Source organism: Natrix helvetica (genome assembly GCF_964273705.1).
Source record: "Natrix helvetica genome assembly, chromosome: 1".
NCBI classification, from domain to species: Eukaryota; Metazoa; Chordata; class Lepidosauria; order Squamata; family Natricidae; genus Natrix; species Natrix helvetica.
The window spans coordinates 357,006,897-357,019,538 of NC_138548.1; the positions used below are offsets into that span (position 1 = coordinate 357,006,897).

The window sequence follows — 12,642 nt, forward strand, 5'->3', positions numbered from 1 at the left end:
GTCCCTTTATATAAAATATTCCAAAATTTAAAGCAAAACCACATGATGGCATTCCATTATCTATTCTCAATATCATCCAGCAATGTTACATCTTTATGACACTTTCTAAATAAAAATTAATTATGTTTAATAACAAAGTTTCTAGACCTCCTTTCTTAATCACTGTTTACAATTTATATCCAATTTCCCTTTTATCATGTTAATACAAATATTTCATTATCAATAATTTATTTAACAATATCTGTCATCATTTCATATATTTTTTGGTCTTAGTTTAACTAAATTTGACTTACTCTTTTTTAAAAAATATTATAAGCTTTTATACATAACAGAGTTTCTAAACTTCCTTTCATGATCACCATTTAGAATTTATACCTAATTTCCTCTTATCAAACCAATACTAATGTGTACATTGTTATCATTATCAATTATTTATCTAACTATATCCATTATCACTTCATTTTTAACATAATGCTCTAATTTTAATTAAATTTGACTAATATTTTGTTATTAGTTTTCATATCTCAATCTATGTCTTTCCAGTAATAGTGTAGTCTTATATCTTTTGCCATTTGTGGAATTAGTCTTCTGGTTATTTCCTTAATCAAATTTGTGTGGACTTCTCTTCGCAACTTGTTGCTTTTTACATATCTTGTAAAATCTCGAGACCCTCCATCAGCTTCTTTAATCAGCTTATCTTTGGTTATCAGTAGTGCTTTTGTCAAAGTTTCTCTCCTTGAATCCATCAATTCTTCTTTTTTTTCTTCTTCTACACCTTGAAATCTGGGGTAGAGCTCCTTTCCATCTATCTTACCTTTCCATGTTCCACTCTTTCCGTCTCCAACCACACTCAGTTCACTGTCAGTATCCACAATTATCTTGCCTCTTTGTTCATTTTTCCCTTGGGTTTTTAGGACTCTAACCTCCACTTCTTCCATTTGCTGGATATCTTCAATTTTTCCATCGAATTTTACTGCATTACAATCTATATTTTCCAATCTCTTCTCAATTCTCTCTGTTGTTTCTAATAATTTTTGAATTTCAAGCATATTCTGTTGTAATGTTATGGTTTCTTTTTGGTGTTGTGCCATACTTACAACTAGTAAACACTGCCACTCTAGTTTCAAAACAAGGTTTTGTTTTCACTTCTCTCCAGCTGTCAAAGAAGCATCCAAAGAGCACCTATATAAACCACCCATGCTCTTCTCCTTTTCTCTTCTGTAAACAACCTGAAGCCTTTGAAGTGCAAAGTCAAAATAATCAAAGAGAAAAAAGAGAAAGCAATATTTCCAGGACTCAACCTCCAACCTTCAAGTTCAAGTAATAATAATAATAATAATAATAACCTCCAAATGGCAGTGTAACTTCTTTTCCCTCTGATGTTACTACCCTCTTTATATTCCTTTTATATCTTCTTTATATTCCAGGCTTAAAAGAAACAAAATTCTTAAATGGAGCAAAATAAAGACAAAAAAACCATTCAAACCAATATTATAAAAATAAAGAAAAAGATTTAACCCATAAGTAAAAAAAGAAATAGAAGAAGAAAAGCCAATACTTTCATTTAAAAAATAGGAAATATTTGCAAAACTTCCATCCATTAAAAAAAAGAATAACATGCTGTCCAATATAGCTTAATTTCTCCTCTTATTTTCTTTTCTTTGCAAGTTTAATTTAGCTTTGATTTTTTTTGGGGGGGGAGTCTCTTTTATAACAATAAAATTTCCTCACCAGACGACACACTTTCTCTTTCCACTTTCCTCCCATTACGGAGCTGTCCCAACTTCAGCAGCTTTTGGCTGCGCTTCTGTTGCCGGCAAAAAGAGATTCTCTTGGATCAATCAGGGACTTTGCGATATCCCGGAGATCAGCAAGACGTACTCTTCCCTGTCACTGTCTCTTCGGGGCGGTTTAGGTCCAAAAGGACCGTCCAGCGGCAAAAGTATCAACTGCGATCTCGAGGCTCTGAGATTGCACATTGTACCGTTGCGATGTCAGCTCCTGACTTCTGCTTTTTACTTCTAATAAACACTACAGAAACACACAAAATCTCAGAAAGCTGCACAAATCTAAAAATATAAAAGCAGCTAAGACTTTATAAATTTTAAATGGCTATTTCCTAAAAAAAAAAATTCCCTAAAAAAACCCCAAGTAGCATTTTTTACACTTACTTACAGAATTGAAGGCACAAGGGAGACAGGCATATTCAGTTGCTAGCTGATGAGATGGATTGCAGGCTGCAGCCAGGGGATTTCAGAAGTAGCAGGCGAACAGCAAGGCAGGTGTTCTGCGACCAGTGGCTCGGGATTCGGTCCGAAGAGTGAAGATAAGCAAGATGGAGGCTGGGGAGAAAGTTGGTAGATAGCTAGGCAGCTTGGCCAGGCAGATGAGCCCGGGGGCCTGGGGGGGGGCAGCACGCTAGGCTGTAACTGATCCCAGGCGGCTGCGCAAACTACACGAGCCTGAAGATTGGTGGGGAGCATGCTAAGCCGCAACCAGCAAAGCTTACCTCTTTGAGTGTGCAGCCATCGGCGAGGCTTCTGGGCAAGGCTTCTGAGTGAGGCGTCTCTGCCAATCCACAGGTGTGAAGATGTTTTTGCAATAGCCGTCCTGAGAAACACATAAGAAGCCTTTCCCAGGATCTTCTTCCACTTTCAACAACCTGAAATAATCCACATGGCCCTCCTTCCTTATTACATTCCAAAGAAAGTGAGAGTACTACAGGGCGCTTAGGTGCCAGGAAAAAGGTTATAAAATAAAGCTTATCCCCGTGCTCCCCCCTCCCTCCATTTGACTGGCAATATCCCATTAGGGATCTGACACATCCGTTGTACTTCCGGGCAGCAGAAAGAAAATGTTCTGCCATTGGATATTGGTGGGTGAGAAGGCTGTGTAAAGGTTCAGGTTAGGGCTCAAGGGGAGGGAGCAGGACATTACTGCCACTGCAGCACATCCTGGGAGTCTCATCCTACTACTTCAGGGCATGGCACCAGGCACAGGGTAACCAAGGTCTGAGATCAATTACCTTTTCCCTGGAGTAATCAATCTGAGTTTCTTATTTAAAACCAGACGAATACTTATTAGTACAAGGCATTGATCTGATTTGTGATATCTTTTCATTGTATTTAGCTGTAGCTGCCCGATTAACATAGGGGTTATTTTTTTACAGCCTCCCTATTGACTTCGGGATAACTGACAATACTTTTTTGCAGCTTCCCTTACTTGTGTTCTCCTAATTGCATCTGTAAATCTTTTCCTGAATTTTCCGCTCTTTTCCCTTTAACTGGTGTTACAGTAAAAGGAACAGATTCGTCTGAACTGAGAAAGTCAAGGTAAGAAGTGAGTTGGGACACTATGCAGGAGAAATTCGGTTCACAATCCGTTGGCTCAGTGATGGTCGATGATTGAAACTCATAAGGGAATATCTCTCCCACCACCTTGAGTTCGGAAGCAGTTCCAGAGATGGAAGACGTAGACATTTTGGTGAGGTACTGATGTTTAGTACTGTAAGGAGTCCCAGACTGCTCCTGAGTGAAGGAATGGAACCTCTGCCAGTTTGAACTGAGATAACAGAATGTGAGGCAACTGGCAGTAGGAACAGTTATTTTCAGGTGGGGAGGGAGAGTAGAATGTCTAACTCCTTAGCATCAGAGCTTGTTAATATAATACTGTCTAAGAAATACTAATGATTGGATGGTCATTTTGAAAAATATTTTCTTAGCGAGCACCTAGAGAAACGTGCCAAACTTCAGGTTTGTAGTCTTTGCAGTTCTGGAGATTTCATGATGAGTGGATTTTGCTTTTATATCTATCATCTATCTATCTATCTATCTATCTATCTATCTATCTATCTATCTATCTATCTATCTATCTATCTATCTATCATCATCTATCTATCATCTATCTATCATCTATCTATCTATCTATCTATCTATCTATCTATCTATCTATCTATTAATCTATCTATCTATCATCTATCTACCTATCTATCTATCTATCTATCTATCTTCCATCTATCATCTATCATCTATCTATCTCTCTATCTCTCTATCTATCATCTATCATCTATCTATCTGCATTAACTCCAGGTTGGTACATGGATGATGGTATTTTGGGTTTTTTTCAAGGGGAGGGCAAGGTCCATTTTCCCAAGGCGCTTCAAAAGGATAAATCAGTGCTTGGACCAATCAGTTTTAATGCAAAACTGTTCAATAAGTTTAAAAAACTTCCCTGGTGTAGGATACAGGGAAAAGAAAATATGAACATTCAGATTAACATTTGAAAAAGTATCTTGACGTTGACTCTGGCTCAACAGCAGTAACTGTGCGAGGGATCTAGGAATTTTAGTGGACAACCACTCTTACTTATCCGCTTACCAGTGTGCTGCATCTGCAGAAAAAGCCAACACAGTCCTAGTCTACATCAGCAGAGAGATAGTATCAAGATTCCAAGAAGTATTAGTGCTGTGTACATTATACTGTACTGGTAAGACTATGTAAGTTTAGGCATCCAGTGTTCGTCACCATGAGAAAAATCAAATATTGAAACTCTAGAAAGAAAGCAGAGAAGAGCAACAATGATGTTAAGGGACTGGAGACTAAAACATACAATGAATGATTGCATATGTCCAGTCTAACACAGAGAAGGAGCAAGGATGACCTGACAACTTCCATGGCTTCCCTCCTGAAGTTGTGGGTGGTCCATCTGGAGCTTTTTAAAGAGGACATTCAGCAGCCATTTGTCTGGAATGGAGAGTTGGTCTCTCCCACCTCTTTTTATGTGATTCTGTAAGACCTTCATGAACCTTTAGGGCTCAGCATACAGCTAATCTTCACAAGCTAAGTATTAGCAACACATTCCACTATTTCACATGCATCAGTTTCAAAGGTAGGTTTCTAGAAGTCGAAAACAACTTGATAGCATTTAACCAATGACAACGTCTTGAAAAAGCCTTAGGTAAGGATGAGACTTGGAATAACTTTGTCACCTTGAATGTACACTGATCAGCATACATTAAAATGAAATTTCATTGCATACAGCTCTCAAAGGGTCACCACCTCCAATATACACTACATAAACATGACAAAATAAATAAACACAAAATTATGCATGTACCGACATATAAATGTGTTATTTTGCCTCTTATGGGGAGATGGAGGTCAGAGAGGCAGCGTCAGTATCTAGAACCCTCAGTACAGTAGAGGCGTCTGTGGTTGAGCTTTAAGGGGTTAAAACCATCAAGTATTAAATTGCTAGAAAGGACCGGAGAGAGAAAGAGAAGCCCAGCAACTTCCTCTTCCGGATCACTCAATGGGTGGAAGTGGTACGCAGAGTGGATCCTGTGCTCTTCCCAGGATCGAAGCAGCAGCTGGGAGGCGAGTTGAGAGCAGGTCAGAGGAGAGTCCGGGAGCAAGTAAGGCTGCTTGATTTCCTCCTTGATGTGGAAGCAGAGAAACAACCAGGCTGAAGGATGTCAGCTGCTGCAGGTTCCTTCCTCCCCAAATTTAAGCACACTGCACGCTGTTAAAGTGGTCGCTGCAATTTTCCTTCTGGTGGGAAGATTTAAAAAGTCTCTTTGAAGTTTAAGGTTGATTCTTTGGGAATGGCTTCCCTCCAGAGATTATGGGTGCTCCATCACTGGGGGTTTTTAAGAAGAGATTGCACATTTATTTCTCCGGAGTGCTATCAGCTCTCCTACCTGAGCAGAGGATTGGACTAGAAGACCACCAAGGTCCCTTTTCATTTTCTTATTCTCTGTGTACCTGCTGGATTTGTTTTTTTACTTCCATGTCCAGCCAACAAGCACATTATTTCCTATTGGTGCCCCATTCCATGAATTAACCAGGTTAATGGTTTAATAATGATTAAACAAGGCAGAGTTCAACTCATTGTTCTAAGAAAAATGTGATAAATGCATTTTATGCCCCCCTTTTCCTGCTTTTTAAATATTACATTTAGCAACAATTAAAAAAAACCTTTTATAATATCATTTCTCTTTCCCCCCTCTTCCCCCTCCCCCTCTCTTTCTCTCCCCCCTCTCTTTACCTCCCTCCCCCTCTCTTTGTACATCTTTTTGGGACAGATCATTTGTGCCAAGATGTATAATAGAATCAACATCACAGTCCTTACTGGCATTCTTGACAATCTTAAGAATACGCCTCTTGTCTCTGTTGGCAGTAGCATCTGGCAGACAACTGACCTCTTTCAAAACCTCCATATCCTTTCCTAAATTTACATCCCATAAAATTGAATCAACAACCAGAATGTGGTTTCTTTTTTTGGATACCTTGCTCTTGTGTGACTGATGTGTAATACCTGATTCACACTTTCCCTTTTCCAAAGTAAGTTCTTCATCTCGGATCATGATCCCCTGCTTATTTGAGTTACCATTGTCACAACTACCTGTCACTTTTGTGTTCCTATTAAAGTCAGCAAAGGCACTGTATCTGTTATGCTAGGACACAGCAAAAGCTTTGTGCTTATGGTTCACAGGTCTCACCCTGCCGGATCCCATGGTTGTGCATACTGCCTGTTTCCTGCAGGATCTTTGCGATAGAGGGGGCTGATAGTGCGGCAGCTCAATAGAGTGGAATGGCATGAATTGGGCACCTAATGTGTGCTTGGGGAGCACAGATTAGAGATTTTGTCCATGTAGACTAGTAATTTATTTACAAAGAGGACAGTATCCAAATTTGAAAAGAGTACTGCGAAAGACAGCTGCAAAACAAGTATTGCACTGAACTAAGCTTATTTTGAAATAAAATAAACACAATCTCAAGGGCACTAACCCTGAATGCATTATTGATATTTTTGGTTTATACTTATACGGTTCTATATAGGGCTGCTACCTTTTTCCTCTGTACTCCCTCTCAGACTCCCCACTCACAGCAACATCTCCCACCAGCCTCTGAGAAGTTAAAATGCAACGGAGGCAGTTTCACTCTCCCTTTGTCCTCTGTATTCCCTCTCAGTCCCTCTCAGTCCTCTATGCATTAAACCTAAAAGAAAACTGTTTTCATCTTTATATAACTTTAATAGTCTTCTGTATTAAGATGTGTACCCTACTCCGCTATTTCTTTGCTTTGTCACGTGCAACATAAATTATCAAAAGCTCTTCTTTATATATCCAAAATTCATTGCCTTTATATCATTCCCTAATCAAATGATACCAGAAATAACCGTGCCATTAAAATCTTAATTCAGGGCCCTCTAGCTCAAGTAACCTCTTAATTTGGAGAGACACCCACTCTTTTTACCAGACAAAACAACAAGCATCAAAATACAATTTGAACCTCCTCTTAGCATCTTGCAATAATTTATATTTAATTCTTGGTTTTCCCCCTTGCAATATAAACTTAGAGATCTCCATCTGCCATTGTTTAAATGGAGTATCACTTACAAGTATTGGTAAAGTCTGAAACAGAAAATGTATCTTTGGTAATTAGGGTACTGAAGGCTAAAACATACAAAGAATGGTTACTGGAATTGCGTATGTCTAGTCTAATGAGAAGGACCACCGGAGACATGATAGCAGTGTTCCAATAGAAGGAACAATGGATGGAAACCGTGGAGAGAAGCATCCTAGAACCAAAGAGAAAATTCATAATGATTAGAGCAGGGCTATCAAACCCGTGGCCCACAGGCCAGATGCGTCATGTGCTGGCCAAGCCCACGCCTGGTTTAGCGAAAGGGAAATAAATCTCTATACATCACATGACGATGCAAGTTTGACACCCCTGGATTAGAGGAATCAACAAAAGGAAGTTGTGTTTGTGTTCAATCACTGGAGGTTTTCAAAAAGAGAATCGACAGCCACTTGTCTGAAATGATATAGGGCTGTGATGGCAAACCTATGGCACGTGTGTCACAGGTGGCACGCGGAGCCATTTCTGAGGACACACAAGGCATTGCTCTGTCAGCTCCACCACACATGCATGCGCTGGCCAGCTGAGTTTTGGTTGTTTTGAAGCCTCCTGAAGCCTCTGGAGGGCAAAAAACAGCTCAATAGACAAGCCTGTTCCCGAACTTCTGGTTTGTGTATTGGGCTGTTTTTTGCCTTTCTCAGGCTCTTAGAAAGACTCTTGAGACTGGGGAGGGCGAAAAATGGACCTACCCTGCCCACTGGAAGTCGGAAAGCAGGTCCTTTCCAGCTCCAGAGGGCCTCTGGGGTGCAGGAGAGGCTGTTTTCACCTTCCCCAGGCTCCATGAAAGCCTCTGGAGTCTGGGGAGAGCGAAAAACAGACCTACTGGGCCCATTGGAAGTCGGAAGTCAGGCCTCCAGGGGGGGAGCGTGGGAGGCCATTTTGCCCTCCCTAGAATCCAAGAAAGACATGTGCGCATGCACCGGGGGGGGCATGTGCATGCGCAGAGGGTATGGCATGGGGGGGGGGCATTAAATTATGGTGGTGGGCACACGAATAGCATGCGCGAGTGTGCTTTGGGCACCCGGGGGGAAAAGGAATCGCCATCACTGATACAGGGTCTCCTGCTTGAGCAACGGGTTGGACCAAAAGACCCTCAAGGTCCCTTCCAGCTCTCTTATTCTATATTCTATTCATCTTAATTACAGAGATTCTACCCAATAATTGCCATTCTAAGAATCTGCGATTGATTCAAGTCAAAAAGAGAATTTCATGATTAAATGGCTACGTGAACTTGGATCTCTTGAATGGCTACGTGAACTTTGTAATCTTCAGTGTGTCAAATGAATCATAACTAATATTAGAGGCTATTCTAGCATTGTGGCATGTTTGCTTTTTACCTGTAATGTATATGTTTTTTTTCCTTTTTTGACATCATACTGCAACAATTCATAAATAATTAAAGTTACACTTTTACTTGAATCTTACAGGCAAAGAGGATGCCGATAAGAGCAGTCTGGAAAACTGAGAGTAACAAGCAACTTTGAAAAGGAAAACAAATCAAGCCAGAAATCAAAATATTTTCCATTTCCTACAGAAACCACACAATTCTTCTGCTTCCCTACTAAGTGAGAGACAAAGGAGAGAAAATTAGGGAGAGATTTTGAGCAGGAAAATGTGGAGTGTGTGGAACTCAAAGATGCATTTCATGAAAAGCCAAGGGAGGTTATTTTTCCATTCCGAAAAAGAGGGCAATGTCTGGATGTCAGTGGGGAGGAAAAGGTCAATTGAACAGCCACATAGGGCAGACAGTGAAGCAGACATCACCCTGTGAGGAAGGGAACAGTAGCTGAAATCAAAGCTCAACTAAACAAGGAATCACACAGGGTGGAAAAGCTCCACCGATATGCATATTGTGGGGAAAAATACAGAGTCCAAATCATGGCTGATTTATGCAGAAAATGATTCACATTGGATTCACAAACACTCTGAATGTGGCAAAAGCTTTGATCAAAACAGCTCCCTTGTGCTTGATGGAAGGACTCATACAGGAATGCAGCTTTAACATGCATGTCAACTTGGTGAAACACCAGATAATTTATATTGGGCAGAAATCACGTAAGTGTCTAAATTGTGGGGAAAGTTTCAGTCAGAATTCCCACCTAGTGAACCACCAGAGGCCTCACACAGTAAAGAAATCAGATTGTGACAAAAGTCTAATTAGAAAATTTCACCTCACAAGACACCAAAACCTCTGAATGTCCCAATTGTGAGAAATGTTTCAGTCGAAATTATGACTTGGTGATGCACCAAAGGATGCACACAGGAGAGAAACTGCATGAGTGCCCAGATTGTGGGAAAAGTTTCATTCAAAAATCCCATCTAGTGAATCACCAAAGGATTCACACAGGAGAGAAACCTTATGAGTGTCCAGATTGTGGTAAATGTTTCAGTCAAAAATCCCACTTAGGGAATCATCTGAGGACTCACACAGGACAGAAATCATTTGAATGTCCTGATTGTGGAAAAAGTTTCAATAGAAAATTCCACCTCACGAGACACCTAAGGTCACACACAGGAGACAAACCCTTTGAATGTCCTGACTGTGGGAAAAGTTTCAGTCACAATTCCAGCCTCATGAAACATCTGAGCACTCACACAGGAGAGAAACCCTTTGAATGTCCTGATTGTGGGAAAAGTTTCAGTCAGAATTATGACCTCGTAATACACCAGAGGACTCACACAGGAGAGAAACTGCACCAGTGCCCAGATTGTGGGAAATGTTTCATTTATCAGTCCCACCTAGTGAGTCACCAGAGGACTCACACAGGAGAGAAACCATATGAGTGTCCTGATTGTGGGAAAAGCTTCAGTCAGAATTCCCACCTGGTGAATCACCAGAGGACTCACACAGGAGAGAAACTGCATGAGTGCCCAGATTGTGGGAAAAGTTTCAGTCACAAATCTCATCTAGTGAATCACCAGAGGACTCATACAGGAGAGAAACCCTTTGAATGTCCCGATTGTGGCAAAAGTTTCACTCAGAATTCCAACCTAGTGAACCACCAGAGGATTCACACAGGAGAGAAACCCTATGAGTGTCCTGTTTGTGGGAAACGTTTCAGTCACAGTTCCAGCCTGGTCATACACCAGAGGTCTCACACAGGAGAGAAACCTTTTGAATGTCCTATTTGTGGAAAAAGTTTCAGTCGGTACGGCAGCCTGGTGAACCACCAAAGGACTCACACAGGAGAGAAACCCTTTGAATGTCCTGATTGTGGGAAAAGCTTCAGTCACAATTCCAGCCTGGGGAAACACCAAAGGATTCACAAAGGAGAGAAACCGTATCAGTGCCCTGATTGTGGGAAAGGTTTCAGTCACAATTCTAGCTTGGTGATACACCGGAGAACTCACACAGGAGAGAAACCCTTTGAATGTCCTGATTGTTGGAAAAGTTTCAGTCACAATTCCAGCCTGGTGATACACCAGACGACTCACAGAGGAGAGAAGCCCTTTGAATGTCCTGATTGTGCAAAAAGTTTCAGCCACAATTCCAGCCTGCTGAAACACCAGATGACTCACAAACAAGACAAACCCTTTGGATGTCCCGATTGTGTGAAAAGTTTCAGTCAGAATTCTAGCCTTGTGAAACACCAAAGGATTCACACAGGAGAAAAATCCTTTGAATGTGTTGATTGTGGGAAATGTTTTAGTCTCAATTCCAGCCTGATAATACACCAGAGGACTCACACAGGAGAGAAACCCTTTGAGTGTCCTGATTGTGCAAAAAGTTTCAGTCAGAATTCCTGCCTGGTGAAACATCAGAGGACCCATACAGGAGAAAAACCTTTTCAATGTGTTGATTGTGGAAAATGTTTTAGTCTCAATTCTAGCCTGGTAATACACCAGAGGACTCACACAGGAGAGAAACCTTTTGAATGTCCTATTTGTGGGAAAAGTTTCAGTCAGTACTGTAGCCTGGTGATACACCAGAGGACTCACACAGGAGAGAAACCCTTTGAATGTCTTGTTTGTGGGAAACATTTTAGTCAGAATTCCAACCTGATGAAACACCAGAGGACACACTCAGGAGAGAAACCCTTTGAATGTACTGATTGTGGGAAATGTTTTGGTGTAAATTCTAGCCTTGTGATGCACCAAAGGACTCACTCAGGAGAGAAGCCATTTGAATGTCCTGTTTGTGGGAAAAGTTTTAGTCAAAATTCCAACCTGGTGATACACCAGAAGACTCATACAGGAGAGAAACCCTTTGAATGTCCTGATTGTGGGAAACGTTTCATTAAAAATTTCCACCTCGTGAGACACCAGACCACTCACAGGAGAGAAGCTTTTCAAATGTCCTCTCTGTGACCAATGCTTCAGGCATAAATCGTCCCTTATTGCCCACAAGGAAATCCACTTGAGTCAAAAGTTGATGAATTTAGAGAAGGCTTGAATTTCATTTCTGAACTCTCATTAGGAGTGTAGGTCAGGAATGTACTATTTAAATTCTTGCCTGATGCTTTTTAGTGAAATACTTGTAGGTGGATAGAAAAATATCTTAGTCTGATAAAGTCTAACTACCTGTTTCTGATTATCAGCAGCAATTTCTGGATATTTCCCTTGCAGAAGTTGTGGAATTCCTTGAAAAAGGTTTTTGGGTGATGCTTTTTGTATATTGATCATTGAGTTCCATCTTCTACTTTGGTGTCCTCCAGAATTTGAGCTCCATAATACCCCAGTCACCATAGAAGTATTTTTTGAGATACAACTGTAATGTGCCATGGTGGTGTAATGTTTAGAGTGCAGTACTGCAAGCTACTTCTGGTGACTGCCAGCTGCTTGCAATTTGACAATTCGAATTTCACCAGGCTCAAGGTTGACTCAGCCTTCCATCCTTCTGAGGTGGTAAAATGAGGACCCAAATGGGGGCAAGATGCTGACTCTGTAAACCGCTTAGAGAGGGCTGTAAAGCAGTATATAAGGCTAAGTGCTTATGCTATTGCTAATGGGGCTTGCCAATTACAGTTGCATGTTAACAATGATTGCTAAGCGAGATTACCTTCCTTAATTACTCCCGTTTCCTGCTCTTCTAATGAAGCAGTTAAATAAATCTGCACATCGTTAAGCAGAACAGTAACTATCTTGGGGCTGGGGGACTCAGGGCTCACTTGGGGGCCTAGCCTCCCCTACCCCAACCTTTGGGTCTGTGCGTAGAATTCACCCCTGGGCCATGTGGTGGATTAGTGTAAGAAACTGCCCTTTTAGCATACCTGCCTCT

General features: G+C 41.0%; 1 long non-coding RNA gene across 1 annotated transcript; it reads left to right on the top strand.

Moving 5' to 3' along the window:
- Positions 1-5,315: 5,315 nt before the first annotated feature.
- LOC309384297 lies at positions 5,316-11,953 on the top strand. Its single transcript, XR_014174029.1, has 2 exons — positions 5,316-5,375; positions 8,852-11,953. It is a non-coding gene; the product is annotated as an uncharacterized lncRNA (long non-coding RNA).
- The last annotated feature ends 689 nt before the right edge of the window (positions 11,954-12,642 follow it).